Genomic DNA, 19,247 nt, shown 5'->3' with positions numbered 1-19,247 from the left:
TTTTGCCCAATCAAGTGCAGTGGAAATAATGACGTGCCTTTTGTAGCCTTGACCTGAAGAGTACTGCTGTACCTGTGCTTGCTTTCTTGGACCCCTGCCACTGTCATGTCTCTGGGGGATGAGAGACAACAGTGCAAAACTGAGGCAGCTGATGAATCCCAGACACGTGAGTGAACTTAGACAAGCTCAGCAGAACAGATTTGCTGATGGAGCCACTGAATACACATGCATAAGCAGGATCATCCTAGATCAGCTAAAACCAGCCCAAGCTGCACACTTGTGAGCTAAATTAATGATTATTATTTCAAGCCACTGGGTTGGGTAGTGTTTTGTTATGCAGCAACAGCTAACTGGGACATCTCCTCTCCTTCGTCTTGAGTCTTTGAATCTCAATTCCTTGGAGGCAATGTAGGTGAGGTGAGACTCCCCAGATAATATTTATTCATAAGTCCTCTCTTCTTTTTAACTCTCTCAATAATTTTAGATCTTTTTGGTGACTTTTGAGAAGCCTCACTGGATTTGGGTCACTTCATTTGAGCTTTCTAAATTTGTAAATTCAGTTATTGTACCTATTTCCAAATTAACATGTTATAACATATCCAGAAATGTGGCTGTTGGTTAAACTTTATCTTTCATTTAATGAAGGCAATATTTAATTTTTGGATGCCAGCACCTGATGTTTCTCTTCATTACTGTCATTTTAATTTGTCAATCTGCTGTCTAGAGACTTTTAGACCCTGGGAAAAGCCACTCATCTATTGTGATACCAAGAATCAGCCTAAGAGGCAAATTCTGGGCTAGGATCCAAGATGGCTGACTAGGTACAGCTAGTAGGCATCTCTTCCACAGAGAGGAACCAAAATAGCTAGTCGATATTCACATTTCAAGTAGATCACCTAAGGGGCAACACTGGAATTAAACCGAGAAGCAATGAGAAGCACCAAAAGCAAAGGAGAGGGAAGGCTGTTTGGCCAGGATCAGCAGGTAGCCAGAAGCTCCCAGACTCAGGGAAGGGGTGAGAAACCCCCAGGTCTCCACACTCCAGCCACAGATATTTACAATCCCAGCTGTGGAAGAGACTTTCAATCCCTGTGGGCCTCCAGACTAACATAGGGAGCTGCCTGGAGATTGTGCAGAGGCATTGCTCCAAGAGAGGGAGCTTGCACAGAGTCCCTTGCACTTCTGAGCCCCAAGTGACTACAGAATGGTCCAGCCCCTATAGGTCTATGTCCTGCCCTAGCAACCACGACACCACCTCCATGCTGCTGCCAGGCAGGAGAAAGGAAGCACAAATATTGTGCTTCTGTTGCAGGATCCAGGTGTGAGCGAATTGCATGCCCCACAGCTGCCTGCCTACACTGCTCCCACTGAGAGAGGCTCACCCTCCTTAGTGGCAGGTCCACAGTGTGGCCATCACTGCCCCTGCCTGAACATTACTCAGTGGCCTGGGGACCAGCCTGTCCTTCCCTATTACAGCCAACACCTCAATGCACTACTAGGGGGCCTGAGGACAAGTCTGCTGGCCTTGAGTATACCATCCAGGCGCCTGGGGCCTGGGGACTGCCTGGTCCAGTCCATCATTCTTGGCACCTGAACACTCTTCTCAGGGAATGAGGCTGGGTTGAAAGTGGCCCATGACACCACAGCTAGCACCCACTTGCATGCACCACCTGGGGGCTGGCTTACCTGCGCTGTCACAGCCACCACTAACACCAGCATGGATTGCTTGGGTTCAAGAGGGTTGCCCCACCACTGCTACTGCAATTGTCCATATTAGACCCACGGCCAGGAGCCTGAGAAGGAGGCTTTCAGCACATTTACCTGCCCGGTACATTATTACTACAGCTGGCTTTTGAGAAAGTCACCACACTAAGGCTATTTATAAATGAGGAAATCTTATAGTCTGTACCACTCCCCTGCCAGCCTCCTCAGGGCTGGTACTTGTACCTGCCATTGGCTGACCCGAAGGGCCCATATCTGATCAGCTTTGCTCAGGTTTATGCCACTCTTGGGCTGAGAGTGGAGCTCAGGCAACTGTGGTCACCACACACCAGTCCATTGCCTGAGGCATCTGGTAGCAGCTCTAGGTAAACAAAGATGGAATGTATGCCCCATTGCTACCATCATAGCTGGCTCTTACCTGCAAGTGCTACATACTGGCTTGCAGGTTAAATTGCATAACCCAGTATAAAATCTGCTGACAATTCACAGTACTTAGGAACAAGAGACCACCACCTTCCTATCTCTATGGGAGGCCCAGAGCCTACTCACATGCCCGATACACTGCTACTGTAACCAGCATTTAAGAAAAACCATCATGTTAAGGCTATTCATACAGACTCTTGACCCCTGAAAGCACCCAAAACAAAGCCAAACAACCCCACATACATTACTAGTTTCTCCAGATGAGAAGAAACCAGTATCATGATTCTGGCAGTATGAAAAAATAGGGTATTACAAAACCCCCAAAGGATCATGCTAGTTCTCTAACAATTGATCCTAACCAAATGAAAATTCTGAAATACTAGATAAAGAATTCATAGTATGGATTGTAAAGAAACTCAGTGAGAGCCAAGAGAAACCTGAAAACCAAAGGAAAGAAATCAGAAGCCAATTCAGGATATGAATGAGAAATTTACCAAAGAGATAGCTATTTTAAAGTAAAACCAAATGGAACTGGTGGAAATAAAAAATTCATTGACAGAATTACAAAATACAGGTGAAAGCCACAACTATGGATAGAAAGAATAAGAAGACAGGAGAAAGAATCTCAGAACTTGAAAACATCTTTCAAATTAATCTAGTTGGTCAAAAATGTAGAAAAATTAATTTAAAAAAATGAACAAAGCCTTAGAGAGCTATGGGATTACATAAAGTGTCTGAACCTATGAATCATAGGTATTCCTACGTGGGGAGAAAGGCAAAAAGTTTAGAAAGCTTATTTGAGGAAAGAATTGAGGAAAACTTCCTTAGGCTTTCTAGAGATTTAGACATCCAGTTGTAAGAGGCTCAGAGAACTCCAGGGAAATACACTGCAAGAAAGATTTCATCAAGACATATGGCCATCAGAGTATATAAAGCCAATGTGAAGGGAAAATTCTAAAATCAGCAAGAGAAAATCTTCTAGTCATCTAAAAAAGAAATCCTCTCAAACTAACAATGGACTTCTCAGGAGAAACCTTATAATCCAGAAGAGCTTGGGGCCGTATTTAAAGACTCGAAGAAAAAATTGTCAACATAGATTTTGTATCCTGCTAGAATGAGCTTCATAAATGAAGGAGAAATAAAGTCTTTCCTAGACAAGGAAACACCGAAGGCATTTGTTGCCACTAGACCAGCTGTACAAGAAATGCTTGAGAGAATTCTAAACATGGAAACAAAAAAATCAATATTCGCCATTATAAAAACAAATGAAAGTATAAAACTCACAAGTCTTATAAAACATATACACAAATGAGACTACACAGAAGCTAGACAATAATTAACATGATGAAAGAAACAAAAGCACACGTATCAATATTAACCTCGAATGTAAGTGGATTAGATGCTCACTTAAAAGATATAAATTGGCACATTGGATTAAAAAAAAACAACCATGGGAGGCGGAGCAAGATGGCAGCCGAGTAACAGCTTCCTTGCATCTGGGCACCGTGAGTCTGGGGAGATAGGACTCCAGGCATCTCTGGCTGGTGGGATCTGCCTATCATCACCCCTGAGAGGATACAGGGAGTCAGCGAGAGACTTCTGGACCCCAAGAAGAGGACTAAAACAGTGGAAAACCGGCAAGTGGTCGCATGTGTTCAATCCGTCTAAACCCGCCCGCAACTGTAAGTTCAGTAGCAGCGAGACTGCAAACCAGAAAGGCCTTACCTGTGAACTGTTTTGGTGTCTTTGGACTTGGCACTCAGCTGAACTGCCTTGGGGAGAGCCTGAGCGGGAGTGCGGAGAACTTTGGCCATTGTCTAGGGCCCCAGTCTGAGCTGCTGAGCCAGACGGAGCTAATAGTGTTTGGCTCTGGGTCACAGGCAGACATTGTGAGCGATCTGCCCTAGCAATCTCCGCCCTCAGGGTCGCAGAGCTAGAATTGGGTGGGAGCTGGTAACCCAGCGACCAAGTAGCCTAAGGGCGGGGTCTGAGCCGCCTTGCAGCCCTAACCCTTGGGGGCAGAGGGAGACCAGTTTTGGCACACAGGGTAAGTGGATAGCCACTTCAGCAGTGATTCCAGCAACAAGCACTTCCCTGGGAAAGCTTCTGCTCAGCAAGTGAACAAGTTCAAACTGCCTTTTAAGTGGGCTGAAGAGAGATTTAGGGTGTCTACCTGCTGGGGTTTGAGAAACTAGCAGCCTCCAGTTGTATCAGAACTGTAATTAACATCTCATACCCCAGAAGACCATGTGTTGCCCAGACAATATTCAATAACATATACATACTGCTTTGTTTTTGGTAGTGTTTTTTTTTGTTTGTTTATTTTGGTTGTTTTTTTTGTTTATTTTGATGTTGTTGATTGTTGTTTTGTTTTTTAAGTTCAACCTTTTCCATACAGATCCTTTTTCTTTCTCAATTTTTCTAGTTTAATTATAATTTCCCATTCCAGCTTATTTCAATAATTAGAACTTCATTTTTGTTAGTTTTCTACCACTATTATTTGTTTTTTCCAGCCAATTTTATCCCGTAAAGTTTTCTGTTTGCTTGTTTTGGTTTGATTTATAGCATTTTTGTCTTTCCTCTGTACTTGGTGGAGGTGGGGTACTGTGTCTGATCAGGTTAGCAAAGAGCTGCTGACCTCAAGGGAACCACCCAACTGGGCACCCCCAGAAGGTGGTTTTTTTTTTTCTTTTTTTGGTTTTTGGCCGGGGCAAGGTTTGAACCTGCCACCTCCAGTATATGGGACCGGCGCCCTACTCCTTGAGCCACAGGCGCTGCCCAGGTGGTTTTTTTTTTTTAAGGTTGTATCAAAGTACCCTACTGGACACCTATATTGCTCTGTCTTCCTCTTTCTGTGCCTCTCTGCTTTTTGTCAATATTCCTTTTACCCACCCCCTCTCCTTTCTCTATTTTTCTTTTTTTTTTCTTATCATTCAGTCCTCCTTTCTTTCATCCCTTTTTTGCTCTTCAACCTTCTCACCCTTCTGGTCCTGTAACCCTTAGTCCGCAGGCACGAGAACTTAAAGAGCAAGAGGAAGTGAAAGGAAAATTAGGGCAAGGAAACAGATAAAAGAAATCACTCATGAGGAAGAATCAGCAGAAAGTTCCAGGCAACGTGAAGAACCAGTCCAGAACAACCCTGCCAAGGGACCATGAGGTAGCTACTGCAGAGGATTCCACCTATACAGAAATGCTAGGAATGACAGAAAGGGAATTTAGAACACACATGTTGAAAACAATGAAAGAAATGATGGAAACAATGAAGGAAACTGCTAATAAAGTGGAAATTAACCAAAAGGAAATTCAAAAACAGAATCAAATAAGAGATGAACGATATGAAGAATATAAAAAGGATATAGCAGAGCTGAAGGAAATGAAACAATCAGGGAACTTAAAGATGCAATGGAAAGCATCAGCAACAGGTAAGACCATGCAGAAGAAAGAATTTCAGAGGTAGAAGACAAAGTTTTTGAGATAACTCAGATAGTAAAAGAGGCAGAAAAGAAGACAGAGAAAGCAGAACGTTCACTGTCAGAATTATGGGACTTTATGAAGCGTTCCAACATATGAGTTATAGGAATTCCAGAAGGGGAAGAAGAATGCCCCAGAGGAATGGAAGCCATACTAGAGAATATTATAAAAGAAAATTTCCCAAATATCACCAAAGATTCTGACACACTGCTTTCAGAGGGATATCGGTCCCCAGGTCGCCTCAACTCTAACCGAGCTTCTCCAAGACACATTGTGATGAACATGTCCAAAGTCAAGAGAAAAGAAAAGATTCTGCAAGCTGCCAGGAGTAAGTGCCAGTTGACCTACAGGGGCAAATCCATCAGAGTGACCGCAGACTTCTCTAATGAAAATTTCCGAGTAAGAAGACAATTGTCATCTACCTTTAATCTACTTAAACAGAACAATTTCCAGCCTAGAATTCTGTACCCTGCTAAGCTAAGCTTAAAAATTGACAGAGAAATCAAATCATTTACAGATATACAAACACTGAGGAAATTCGCCACAACAAGACCAGCTCTATAAGAAATACTTCAACCTGTTCTGCACACTGACCACCACAATGGATCAGCAGTAAAGTAAGAACTCAGAAATTAAAGGACAGAACCTAACCTCCACACTGATGCAAAAGATAAAACTAAGCAATGGACTCTCACAAAATAAGACAAATAGAATACTACCACACTTATCAATTATCTCAATAAATGTTAATGGCTTGAATTCCCCACTGAAGAGACATAGATTGGCTGACTAGATTAAAAAACACAAGCCATCCATTTGCTGTCTGCAAGAAACACACCTGGCTTCAAAAGACAAATTAAAGCTCCGAGTCAAGGGTTGGAAGACAATTTTTCAGGCAAATGGAATTCAGAAGAAAAGAGGAGTTGCAATCTTATTTTCTTATTCATGTGGATTTAAAGCAACTAAAGTCAAAAAAGACAAAGATGGTCACTTTATATTGGTCAAGGGAAAAATACAACAAGAAGACATTTCAATTCTAAATATCTATGCACCCAATTTAAATGCTCCCAGATTCTTGAAACAGACCTTACTCAGTCTGAGCAATATGATATCTGATAATACCATAATAACAGGGGACCTTCACACTCCTCTTACAGAGCTGGACAGATCCTCTAAACAGAAATTAAACAAGGATATAAGAGACTTAAATGAGACCCTAGAACAATTGTGCTTGATAGACGCATATAGAACACTCCATCCCAAAGATAAAGAATATACATTCTTCTCATCACCCCATGGAACATTCTCCAAAATTGATCATATCCTGGGACACAAAACAAATATCAACAGAATCAAAAGAATTGAAATTTTACCTTGTATCTTCTCAAACCATAAGGCACTAAAGGTGGAACTCAACTCTAACAAAAATGCTCGACCCCACCCAAAGGCATGGAAACTAAATAATCTTCTGTTGAATAACAGATGGGTGAAGGAAGAAATAAAACAGGAAATCATTAACTTCCTGAGCATAACAACAATGAAGACACAAGCTACCAAAACCTGTGGGATACTGCAAAAGCAGTTTTGAGAGGAAAATTCATCGCTTTAGATGCCTACATTCGAAAAACAGAAAGAGAGCACATCAACAATCTCACAAGAGATCTTATGGAATTGGAAAAAGAAGAACAATCTAAGCCTAAACTCAGTAGAAGAAAAGAAATATCCAAAATCAAATCAGAGATCAATGAAATTGAAAACAAAAGAATCATTCAGAAAATTAATGAAACAAGGAGTTGGTTTTTTGAAAAAATAAATAAAATAGATAAACCATTGGCCAGACTAACGAGGAATAGAAAAGTAAAATCTCTAGTAACCTCAATCAGAAATGATAAAGGGGAAATAACAACTGATCCCACAGAGATACAAGAGATCATCTCTGAATACTACCAGAAACTCTATGCCCAGAAATTTGACAATGTGAAAGAAATGGATCAATATTTGGAATCACACCCTCTCCCTAGACTCAGCCAGGAAGAAATAGAGCTCCTGAACAGACCAATTTCAAGCACTGAGATCAAAGAAACAATAAAAAATCTTCCAACCAAAAAATGCCCTGGTCCAGATGGCTTCACTCCAGAATTCTATCAAACCTTCAAGGAAGAGCTTATTCCTGTACTGCAGAAATTATTCCAAAAAATTGAGGAAGAAGGAATCTTCCCCAACACATTCTATGAAGCAAACATCACCCTGATACCAAAACCAGGAAAAGGCCCAAACAAAAAGGAGAATTTCAGACCAATCTCACTCATGAATATAGACGCAAAAATTCTCAACAAAATCCTAGGCAATAGATTACAGCTTATCATCAAAAAAGTCATTCATCATGATCAAGTAGGCTTCATCCCAGGGATGCAAGGCTGGTTTAAAATACGCAAGTCTATAAACGTTATCCACCATATTAACAGAGGCAAAAATAAAGATCACATGATCCTCTCAATAGATGCAGAAAAAGCATTTGATAAAATCCAGCATCCTTTTCTAATTAGAACACTGAAGAGTATAGGCATAGGTGGCACATTTCTAAAACTGATTGAAGCTATCTATGACAAACCCACAGCTAATATTTTACAGAATGGAGTAAAACTGAAAGCTTTTCCTCTTAGAACTGGAACCAGACAAGGTTGTCCTCTGTCACCTTTACTATTCAACGTAGTGCTGGAAGTTCTAGCCAATACAATTAGGCAAGACAAGGAAATAAAGAGAATGCAAATGGGAGCAGAGGAGGTCAAACTCTCCCTCTTTGCTGATGACATGATCTTACACTTGGAGAACCCCAAAGACTCAACCACAAGACTCCTAGAAGTCATCAAAAAATACAGTAATGTTTCAGGATATAAAATCAATGTCCACAAGTCAGTAGCCTTTGTGTACACCAATAACAGTCAAGATGAAAAGCTAATTAAGGACACAACTCCCTTCACCATAGTGTCAAAGAAAATGAAATACCTAGGAGTATACCTAACGAAGGAGGTGAAGGACCTCTATAAAGAAAACTATGGAATCCTCACAAAGGAAATAGCAGAGGATATTAACAAATGGAAGAACATACCATGCTCATGGATGGGAAGAATCAACATTGTTAAAATGTCTATACTTCCCAAAGCAATCTACCTATTCAATGCCATTCCTATCAAAATACCAACATCGTTCTTTCAAGATTTGGAAAAAATGATTCTGCATTTTCTATGGAACTGGAAAAAAACCCGTATAGCTAAGGCAGTTCTCTGTAACAAAAATAAAGCTGGGGACATCAGCATACCAGATTTTAGTCTGTACTACAAAGCCATAGTGCTCAAGACACCATGGTACTGGCACAAAAACAGAGACATAGACACTTGGAATCGAATTGAAAACCAAGAAATGAAACTAACATTTTACAACCACCTAATCTTTGATAAACCAAACAAGAACATACCTTGGGGGAAAGACTCCCTATTCAATAAATGTTGTTGGGAGAACTGCATGTCTACATGTAAAAGACTGAAACTGGACCCACACCTTTCCACTCACAAAAATTGATTCAAGATGGATAAAGGACTTAAATTTAAGGCATGAAACAATAAAAATCCTCTAAGAAAGCATAGGAAAAACACTGGAAGATATTGGCCTGGGGAAAGACTTCATGAAGAAGACTGCCATGGCAATTGCAACAACAACAAAAATAAACAAATGGGACTTCATTAAACTGAAAAGCTTCTGTACAGCTAAGGAGACAATAACCAAAGCAAAGAGACACCCTACACAATGGGAAAGGATATTTGCATATTTTCAATCAGACAAAAGCTTGATAACTAGGATCTATAGAGAACTCAAATTAATCCACATGAAAAAAGCCAACAATCCCATATATCAGTGGGCAAGAGACATGAATAGAACTTTCTCTAAAGACGACAGATGAATGGCTAACAAACACATGAAAAAATGTTCATCATCTCTGAATATTAGAGAAATGCAAATCAAAACAACCCTGAGATATCATCTTACCCCAGTGAGAATGGCCCAGATCACAGAATCTCAAAACTGCAGATGCTGGCATGGATGTGGAGAGAAGGGAACACTTTTACACTGCTGGTGGGACTGCAAACTAGTACAACCTTTCTGGAAGGAAGTATGGAGAAACCTCAAAGCACTCAAGCTAGACCTCCCATTTGATCCTGCAATCCCATTACTGGGCATCTACCCAGAAGGGAAGAAATCCTTTTATCATAAGGACACTTGTACTAGACTGTTTATTGCAGCTCAATTTACAATCGCCAAAATGTGGAAACAGCCTAAATGCCCACCAACCCAGGAATGGATTAACAAGCTGTGGTATATGTATACCATGGAATACTATTCAGCCATTATAAAAAATGGAGACTTTACATCCTTCGTATTAACCTGGATGGACGTGGAAGACATTATTCTTAGTAAAGCATCACAAGAATGGAGAAGCATGAATCCTATGTACTCGATTTTGATATGAGGACAATTAATGACAATTATGGTTATGGGGGGGAACAGAAAGAGGGAAGGAGGGAGGGGGGTGGGGCCTTGGTGTGTGTCACACTTTATGGGGGCAAGACATGATTGCAAGAGGGACTTTACCTAACAATTGCGATCAGTGTAACCTGGCTTATTGTACCCTCAATGAATCCCCAAGAATAAAAAAAAAGGTGCCAAGTGAAAAAAAAAAACAACAACCATGATTCAGTAATATGCTACTTATAAGAAACTCAACTGGCTTGGCTCCCGTAGCTCAGTGGTTAGGGTGCTGGCCACATACACCAGGGCTGGTGGGTTGGAACTTGGCCCGGCCCTGCTACACAACAATGATAACAACAACAAAAACATAGCCGGGTGTTGTGGTGGACACCTGTAGTCCCAGCTACTTGGGAGGCTGAGGCAAGAGAATCACTTAAGCCCAAGAGTTTGAGGTTGCTGGGAGCTGTGACGCCACGGCACTCTACCAAAGGCGACAAAGTGAGATTCTGTCTCAAAAAAAAAGAAGGAAAGAAACTCAATTAACTGGTAATGATACACAAACTAAAGTTAAAGGGATGGAAAAAGATAATTCTATGCAGATAGGTAAAGCCCCTCTTACAATTGTGTCTTGCACCCAAAAGGTATGTTACACACCGAGACCCCACCCCCCCCTTCCCTCTCTCTGCTCTTCCTTTGCCCCCCTCCCCGCCTCTTCCATGCAGATAGATATAATGGCTCACACTTGTAATGTTAGCACTTTGGGAGGCTGAGACTGGATCATTGCTTGAGGGCAGGAGTTTGAGACCAGCATGAGCAATATAACAAGATCTCATTTCTGCAAAAAATTAAAATGTTAGCTGGGTGTAGTGGCACATGCCTGTAGTCTTATCTATTCAGGCTAAACCAGGAAGATCACCTGAGCCCAAAAGTTTGAGGTTGCAGTGAGCTAAGATCTTGCCACTGCATTCTAGCCTAGGCAAGAGCACAAGGATCTATCTCAAACAATCAAAACAAATAAATAGAAAGAGATATTCCACACAAACAGAAACCAAAAGCAAGCAAAAGTAGCTATATGTATATTATGTAAAAGGACTTTAAATCAACAACAGTAAAAAAAAAGACAAAGATCTTTATAATGATAAAGAGATCAATTCAACAAGGAGATACTATGTATAACAATCCTAAATATATATGCATCCCCAAACCCAAGCCCCCAGATTCATAAAACAAATATTACTAGAGCTAAGAAAAGAGACAGACAACAATATAATAATAGTTAGGGACTCTGACACTTTATTGACAGCACTTGACAGGTCACTGAGATAGAGACTCAACAAAGAAACACTAGACTTAAGTTAGACTTTAGACAAAATGCTCTTAGTGGGCATTTACAGAACATTTTACCTAACAACCAAAGAATAGACATTCTTCTCATCAGCATATGGGACATTCTCCAGATAGACCATATATTAGGCCATAAAATAAATCTGGATAAATTTTTAAAAAGTTGAAATCATATTAAGTATCTTCTCAGACCACATTGAATAAAACTGGAAATCAATTCCAAGAGGAACTTTTGAAACTATACAAATACTTTCAAATTAAAAAACCTGATCCTGAACAATCTTTGGGTCAATGACAAAATTGAGATAGAAATCAAAAAAAATTTTGAAATGAATAAAAATGCAACTGCAACATAACAAAACCTCTAGAATACAGTAAAGCAGTGGTAAGAGGCCAGCAGGGGCCTGAGTAGATAGGATTGCAGGCAAGTTATAGTGTTAAATACCTATGTCGAAAAAGTAGAAACATCATAATCCGGCCAAAAACTGTGACAACAACAACAACAACAAAAAAGAAAGAAACATCATAAATTAACAACCTACTATTGCACCTCAAAGAACTAGAAAAATAAGAACAAACCAAACTCAAAGTTACCAGAAGAAAATATAAAAAAAAGATCAGAGCAGAACTAAACTGCAATGCCTAGAATCAGAAGAAAAGAGAAATAAACGCATACATTTCCCTGCCTTTCCTGAAAAGTGAAAACTTAGTGTGTGAGGGAGAGAGAGTGGATAACCTGAGGGTCTGTGAGATAAAATAGTCTCTCTTAACTTCTTATCTTTATTTGTAGTCTCTTTTATTTATGCATTTATTCATTCATTCAATGGCTTTGATTAAGTTTGGAAAATATTTGAAGTGTCAGACTTTGCCAGGCCCAGGTGATGCCTTTGTTCTTGGTGTAGGTGGGAATCAGATAGGAAGTCACCATGTCTTTTGCTACAGCCTGGCTCTGGCCTGGCTCCAGGTTCAGGAGTGAGTTTTCTCCTCAACCCACCCACTTCCTGGGGTCTAGAGTCCAATCTCATCTCCCTTGGGCTTATGGATGAGCTGGGACCTTGTAGAGGGATGACCACCCAGGAAGTCCCACAGAATTTAGCTAAACCTGGGGTACAGAGTCTTGTCCATCTTGGTGGGGAGTTGGGTCTGGGGTGGCTGCTGGTGCCAGTTTTGAAAGGGGGCTACACATTATTTGACATTGTCCCCTTGAGAAGCTGGGCCAATGTCACTTCCCCTTGAGACTTGTTGAGCCTGTGACTACTTCAAAAGATGGATTATGGCAGAAGTAATGATGTGTGACTTCTTCTTTGAGACAAGAGTCTATGTCGCCCTTGATAGAGTGCAGTGGCATCACAGCTCACAGCAACTTCCAACTCTTGGGCTTAAGCAATTCTCCAGCCTCAGCCTCCCAAGTAGCTGGGACTACATGTACCCGCCACAACGCCCGGCTATTATTTTGTTGTAGTTGTCCTTGATGTGTAGCAGGCCTGGGCCGAGTTCAAACATGCCAGCTCCGGTGTATGTGGCCAGTGCCCTAACTGTTGAGATACAGGCGCCGAGCCATGAAGCAAGGCTGTGAAAGGCCATGCAGCCTCTGCCTGGTTATCTAGAAATTTTTCCCATTGGAACCTTGAGCGGCCATGATGGAAGAAGCGTGACCTCCTGAGATGGCCTGCAGAAGAGGCCACATGGAGGCACGTAAGTCTGAAGTCCCATAAGATGACTTCCTCCATCCCAGCCCGGGATCCAGGTGTATGTGTGAGCAAGTCATTTGGGAATTAGGTCCTCCAACCCTGCAGTTCAGTGTCCCCCATCAATTGAATTGTTTCAACCATTCAAGTTACCCCAGAGAGGCCTGAGATGTCACTGAGAAGAGAACAATGCCTGCTGTGCCTTATCCAGCTCTTCGACTCACAGGATCCAAAACAGAATGAACTGCTTGTTGTTTTAGCTACCTAGTTCTGTGGAGGCTGGTTATGCAGCAGTAGATAAACTAGAATAATGTCTGTGCTATTTTGATGCCACATTGAAAGGAAAATGCACACAAATCTTGCTCTGCCTCATTTTCATGATACAGCAATAGTGATGAGGAAAGTGGTAGAAAACGCAAATGGTACTGGTGAGAACCCATTGCTGCTTGTTCCTGTCCCAATCAGCCTTTACCTTTATCACAATGTATATGGTTCTTTCTATCAACTGTCTCTCATGCTGTTTAAAGGGAGGTGGGAAATACCACCCACAGCAGTGGAACCCAATACCACAGGTAAGAACGCAGTGAAGCCAATGGCAAGAAGTCAAAACAAGAAGCTGTTTGTCAGTCCTAATTGCTGGGGTTCCTTATAGCCCATCCTGAATCTGCTATTTTCCTGACACCCTCTCCCAGATGTTCTCATTAACTCGTGGGACTATAAATTCTTCACATAAGTGGTATACGCTCACAATCCCCAAGTTTGTCTTTTCAGTCTTGACTGCTCTTCTAAGCTGCAAACTTATATACCCAGCTACCTACTTGACACCTCCATGTAGATGTTTAATAGGAGCTTAGCCTCAACATATCCAAAAAAGAACTGCTGATCTGCCCTAAACATGCCACTTTCCCTAGTCTTCCATGCACACTTACTTAAGTTCGAACCTTAAAGTGTATCCTAGATTCCTCCTTTTACTCATTTTATTCACCCAATTGCCTGGAAAGTCTTCATTCCTTGGATGTACCTTCCTCTCTTCATCTCTCCTGCAACCTTTTGTAACTGAGACTGCCATCGCTTCTTGGCACAGATTATTCCCTGGAGCAACAAAAGGGATCCTATAACAAACATTAGACCACCCTTAAGATGCTTCAGCAGGTGCAATCATAGTTGGAATAAAGCCTATGAGGTCCCAAATTATGGGTCCCTGCCCAATTCTTAAGATGCATCTAGAGCAGTGGTTCTTAACCTTTTAATGCCCCAAGCCTTTAATACAGGTCCTATGGGTTGCAACCCACAGCTTGAGAACCTTGGATCTAGAGCCACTCTTCCCCTGGCTTGTTCTTCTTAGCCTCTACCATCCTAAGCTCACCCTGCTTCAGGGCCTTTGCACATATTTTTTCATCTTGGATTCTATTTCTACCTCTCTTCCTCTAAGTAAACCCCACCTTTTCAATGTCATGGTTTTAGAGCAGCCTTCCCTAACATCTGTATGTGAAATAGAATCCTTCCATCTATTCCTTATTAAAACTCTTGACTTGTTTCTGCAAAACACCTACTATATTTGTGATCTTATTCATAGGTCTGTGGCCCATTCCCCTTAATAGAGTTAGCCAGTGTTCTCTTTCCCACTACGTAGGACAGTACATACCCAGCACATATAGGTGCTCGGTGAGTAAGTATAGAATAATGTAGGTGGTATGACGCTGTCACTTTTTTCTTGATTAGAAAGAACATAGACTCCATCAAAAGCATAGATTTATGAGGCAAACCTTATTTATGGGACTTTTCTTGCTAGCATAGTCCTTCCAAATGATGCATTACATTTAGGTCAAAGAAATATCAAAAGCAAGAGGCAGCAGCCAAAATGTTCAATCCCTATGTGGCTTCTGAGTGAAGCAAGAACTGTAAAAGACATTTTGATGCACTTTCCCACATTTGCAGGAAGATTATGTCTTCTCCTCTTTCCAAAGAGCTGAGACAGAAGTACAACGCTCAATCCATGCCCATCCAAAACGAAGACGAATTTCAGGTTATCCAAGAGCACTATAAAGGTCAGCAGATTGCAAAGTAGTCCAGGTTTACAGGAAGAAATACGTCATCTACACCGAGTGGGTGCAGTGGGGAAAGGCTAATGGCACAATTGTCCCTGTGGTCATTCACTCCAGCAAGGTGGTTATTACTAGACCTAAACTGGACAAAGACTGCAAAAAAGATCTTTGAACAGAAAGCCAGATCTTGCCAGGTCAGAAAGAAAAAGAGCAAGTACAAGGAAGAAACAATTGAGAAGATGCTGGAATAAAATAATCTTATATACAACTTTCATTAAAAACTGCTAAAATGAAAAAAAAAAAGAAGGCGAGAAGCCTCCAAAAAAACGCTTAGGTGACAAAGACTAAAAGCTCTTAGCCAGAGCCCCTGAAGGGAAGTCCTGTGTCTGACACCCCCGCTGGGCCGGACATGCCAAGCCCCTCTGCACAGTTCCGCTGTGTGGTCACAGCCCTCAGCCCTACTCAATTACTCGATTCCGTTCAGCTAAGTTACTTCCTGCTTCTGGAAGCAAAGAGCCTTTCCTGGCTGAGCCCTTGCAGTCACACGATCTTGCTTCTGAATATAAAACCTACAAAATCTTTTTCTTCTGGACCACTGTCCAGATTCACACTTGGAAGAGGAGGACAGGATCCACCACAGGAGAAATCAATTTGAACCCAAAACTCTGGTCATGCGTCCAGGACAGCATCTACTTTCCAGAAAAGAAAGGCCAATGATGAAAAGAAACTCAGGGTCCCAGCTTCAGGGCTGTGGGGTGTTGTGAGAACAGAGGCCAGCGGAACACTGGCAGGTTAATCCCTGTCAGTTACACTGGGGAGTTCTAAATTTCCTTATCTGGAAGCCATGGTTCCAAACGTCCTTTTTATATGTTCATCTTTAAAACCTGAGGCATGACTGACTTAAGTATACAGTTCAAGGCTTTGACAAGTGTATACAACTGTGTAACCACCACCCTACTCAAGACAAACTATGTTTCCATGATCCTAGGAAGTTCCCTGTGCCCCTGTGCAACCAGTCTTCACCCATCAGAGGCAGTTCTAGCTCTGATTTCTATCACCAGAGCTCAGTTCTGCCTGTCCTGGAACTCCAGGTAAACCCAGTCATACAGCCTGTACTTTTCTATGTAGGGTTGCTTTTGTTCCACACTTGTCAGGATGGTTGAACTACTACTGAATGATAGCCCATTGTTTACTCAGCTTAGGCTGCTCTGACAGAACACCATTGACAGGGTGGCTTATAAGCAACAGATATTTATTTCTCACAGTTTGAGAGCCCAGGAAGTCTGAGGTCAGGGTGCCAGCATGGCCAAGTTCTGCTGAGAGCCTCACCCAGAGGGCAGGCTGCTGACTTCTCCATACATCCTCACATCTTGAAAAGCAGGCAAGAGAACTCTCTGGAGTTTCTTTCAGGGCACTAAACCCATTCCTGAGGGCTCTACCCTCCTGATCTAATTACCTCCTGAAACTTCACCTCTTAAATCATGGTACCATCACATTGGGGGGTTAGGATTCAACCTATGAATTTGTGGGGGGACACAAGCATTCATTCCATAGGCCCCCCTGCTTAAATAGTTAAATTGACAATAGTCTGTATATCCTTTAACTTGATGACATTTAGGCTGTTTCCAGTTTGGGCCTATTATGAATAAAGTTGCTATGTCTTTGTATGGACATGTGCTTTCATTATTCTTTGTAAATTTATATTATGCAGAACCCTGACATGGAAGGAGAGTTACAGCAGAATAAGGGTGGGATCCTCGAACAGTGCCCACTTACTCCTTTTCCTGCCTCTACCCGAGTCAGTGGGATCTCAGAGCTCCTGCATTCAGTGGCTGCAGCCGAACCTGTGTGGTGAGTCCTATCGGCCTGAGGCCTCTGTCAAGGAAGACCCCCGCAGACACCAAAATCCACAGATGCTCAAGTCCCTTATGTAAAATGGTGTAGAATTTGCATACAGCCTACACACATTCTCCTACATGCTTTGAATCATCTCTAGCTTACTTATTATACTTAGTACAATGTAAAGGCTATGTAGATAGTAGTTATATTGTATTTTTAGAAAACAACGACAAGGGAAAATGTCTGTACACGTTCAGTACAGGTGAAACCATTGCTTTTTTTTTTTTGAGACAAAGTCTCACTATGTCACCCTCAGTAGAGTGCTGTGGCATCACAACTCACAGCAACTTCAAACTCTTGGGCTTATGTGATTCTCTTGCCTTAGCCTCCCAAGTAGCTGGGACTACAGGCACCTGCCACAATGCCTGGCTATTTTTTGGTTGTAGTTGTTATTGTTGTTTGGCAGGCATGAGCTGGGTTTGAACCCGCCGGCTCCTGGTGTATGTGGCTGGTGCCCTAGTCACTGAGCTACAGGTGCAGAGCCAATCATTGCTTTAAAAAAAAAATTTTTTTTTTTTCAGTCTGTGGTTAGTTGAACCCACAGATGTGGACCCGTTGATAAACTAAGCCCACTATAATAGGAATTCTGGAAAGAGAATGGACAGAATGAAGAGATTATTATTAAGTGAAAAACAGAAAAACATCCCAGATTTGACATGTAGTATTTTATAAAAAATGGGCATATCAATGACCAAGCATGGCATCTAACACCACTGACACGCTGGAGACTGTCAAAGCTGTATCCCCAACCTCTCACCTGTCTAGACCATAACATGTACACTAGACTACAATGGTGTGTCTGGCATCTCAATTTCAATATGTCCAAATGGCACTTTTAATTTTTTCCTCTAAACCTGTTTCTCCCCAAGTCTTCCCCCTTTCAGTGAATGGCACGCCATCCACCTCGTTGCTCAGGTGAAAACTAAGGAGTCATCTTTGGTTTCATTTTCCCTCCTGCGGAGTCGTATTAAGACCCCAAGTCTTATCATATCTCCCCATCTAGACTTCCACACCCTATTCCAAACCACCGTCATTGCTTGCCTGGTTTATTTAGCAATAGCTTCCTAACTGGTCTTCCTCTTTCTCCTCTTGACCCTTATTATAATTCCATTATGCATGCAACAGCCCAATCTTTAGAACAGAAATCGGGCCACATTACTCCCCAGTGTACTTAGAATAAGCTGCAAGCGCCTTGCAGGTTCTGCAGAGTCTGCTTCCTGTCTGCCTCCCAGATCTCATCTACCTTTCAACTTTGCTCATGACTCTGCAGCCACCTGGCTAATTTCTGTCCCCAGACATGAGTTCATTCCCACACTGGTTCTCTGGGGTTGTGTTCCCTTTCCCCAGTGCTCTTTCCCAGATCTCCAAATGGCTCCTTCTTGTCATTTAGAGCTGTGCCTTAGCATCACCTCCCAGAGGCCCCCGGCCTGGCCACCTTGTCCAGAGCACCCGCTCACCCTGCACAGTGCCTCCTGACCTGCCTCTTCCCGTTATATTTTCTCCTTAGCACTTATCACTACCTGAAGGTATCTCATCTACTTCTTTCCTTATATTTTATCATCTGTTTTCCACACCAGAATGTAACCTCTTCAAGAACAGAGATCTTACTGCTCTATTTCCAACTCCTAAAGTTCGTGGCAATCAGTATCTATAATAACTATTTGTGGAAGGTATGAATAAACTTGTATATATCAACATTTTAAAATTGAAAAAAATAAAAAGGTCCAAAAAGTTCCCAGGAAAATGATACAGGTTACTTTCAAAGGAAAAAGATCAGAAAGTTACCTTTCTTCTCATCGGCAATACTGATGCTAGCAGAAAAGGTAGTGATACCTCCAAGTTCTGAGAGAAAATGGCTTTGAGCTGGAATTAGATATCCAGCCAAACTTGCAATCAACTATGAGAACAAAGTCAAGAATTTTTGAACGTGGAAAGGATCAGGAAATCTGTCTTCTATAAACACCATTTAAAAGAATAGTTACAGATGTATTGGGCAAAACATTTTCAAAAATAAGGAAAGAAAATACCCTAGCACCTAAGAAAGAGCAGTATATAGTCAAACTAAGTCAGCATCATAGTAAATAAAATGAATCCCAGAATTAAACCTGTGTAGCGTGCCTAGCAAGTAATG

Source organism: Nycticebus coucang, chromosome 8 (assembly GCF_027406575.1).
Source record: "Nycticebus coucang isolate mNycCou1 chromosome 8, mNycCou1.pri, whole genome shotgun sequence".
Taxonomy (NCBI): Eukaryota; Metazoa; Chordata; class Mammalia; order Primates; family Lorisidae; genus Nycticebus; species Nycticebus coucang.
The sequence above is the reverse complement of the archived record's forward strand: the minus strand, read 5'-3'. Positions refer to the sequence as shown.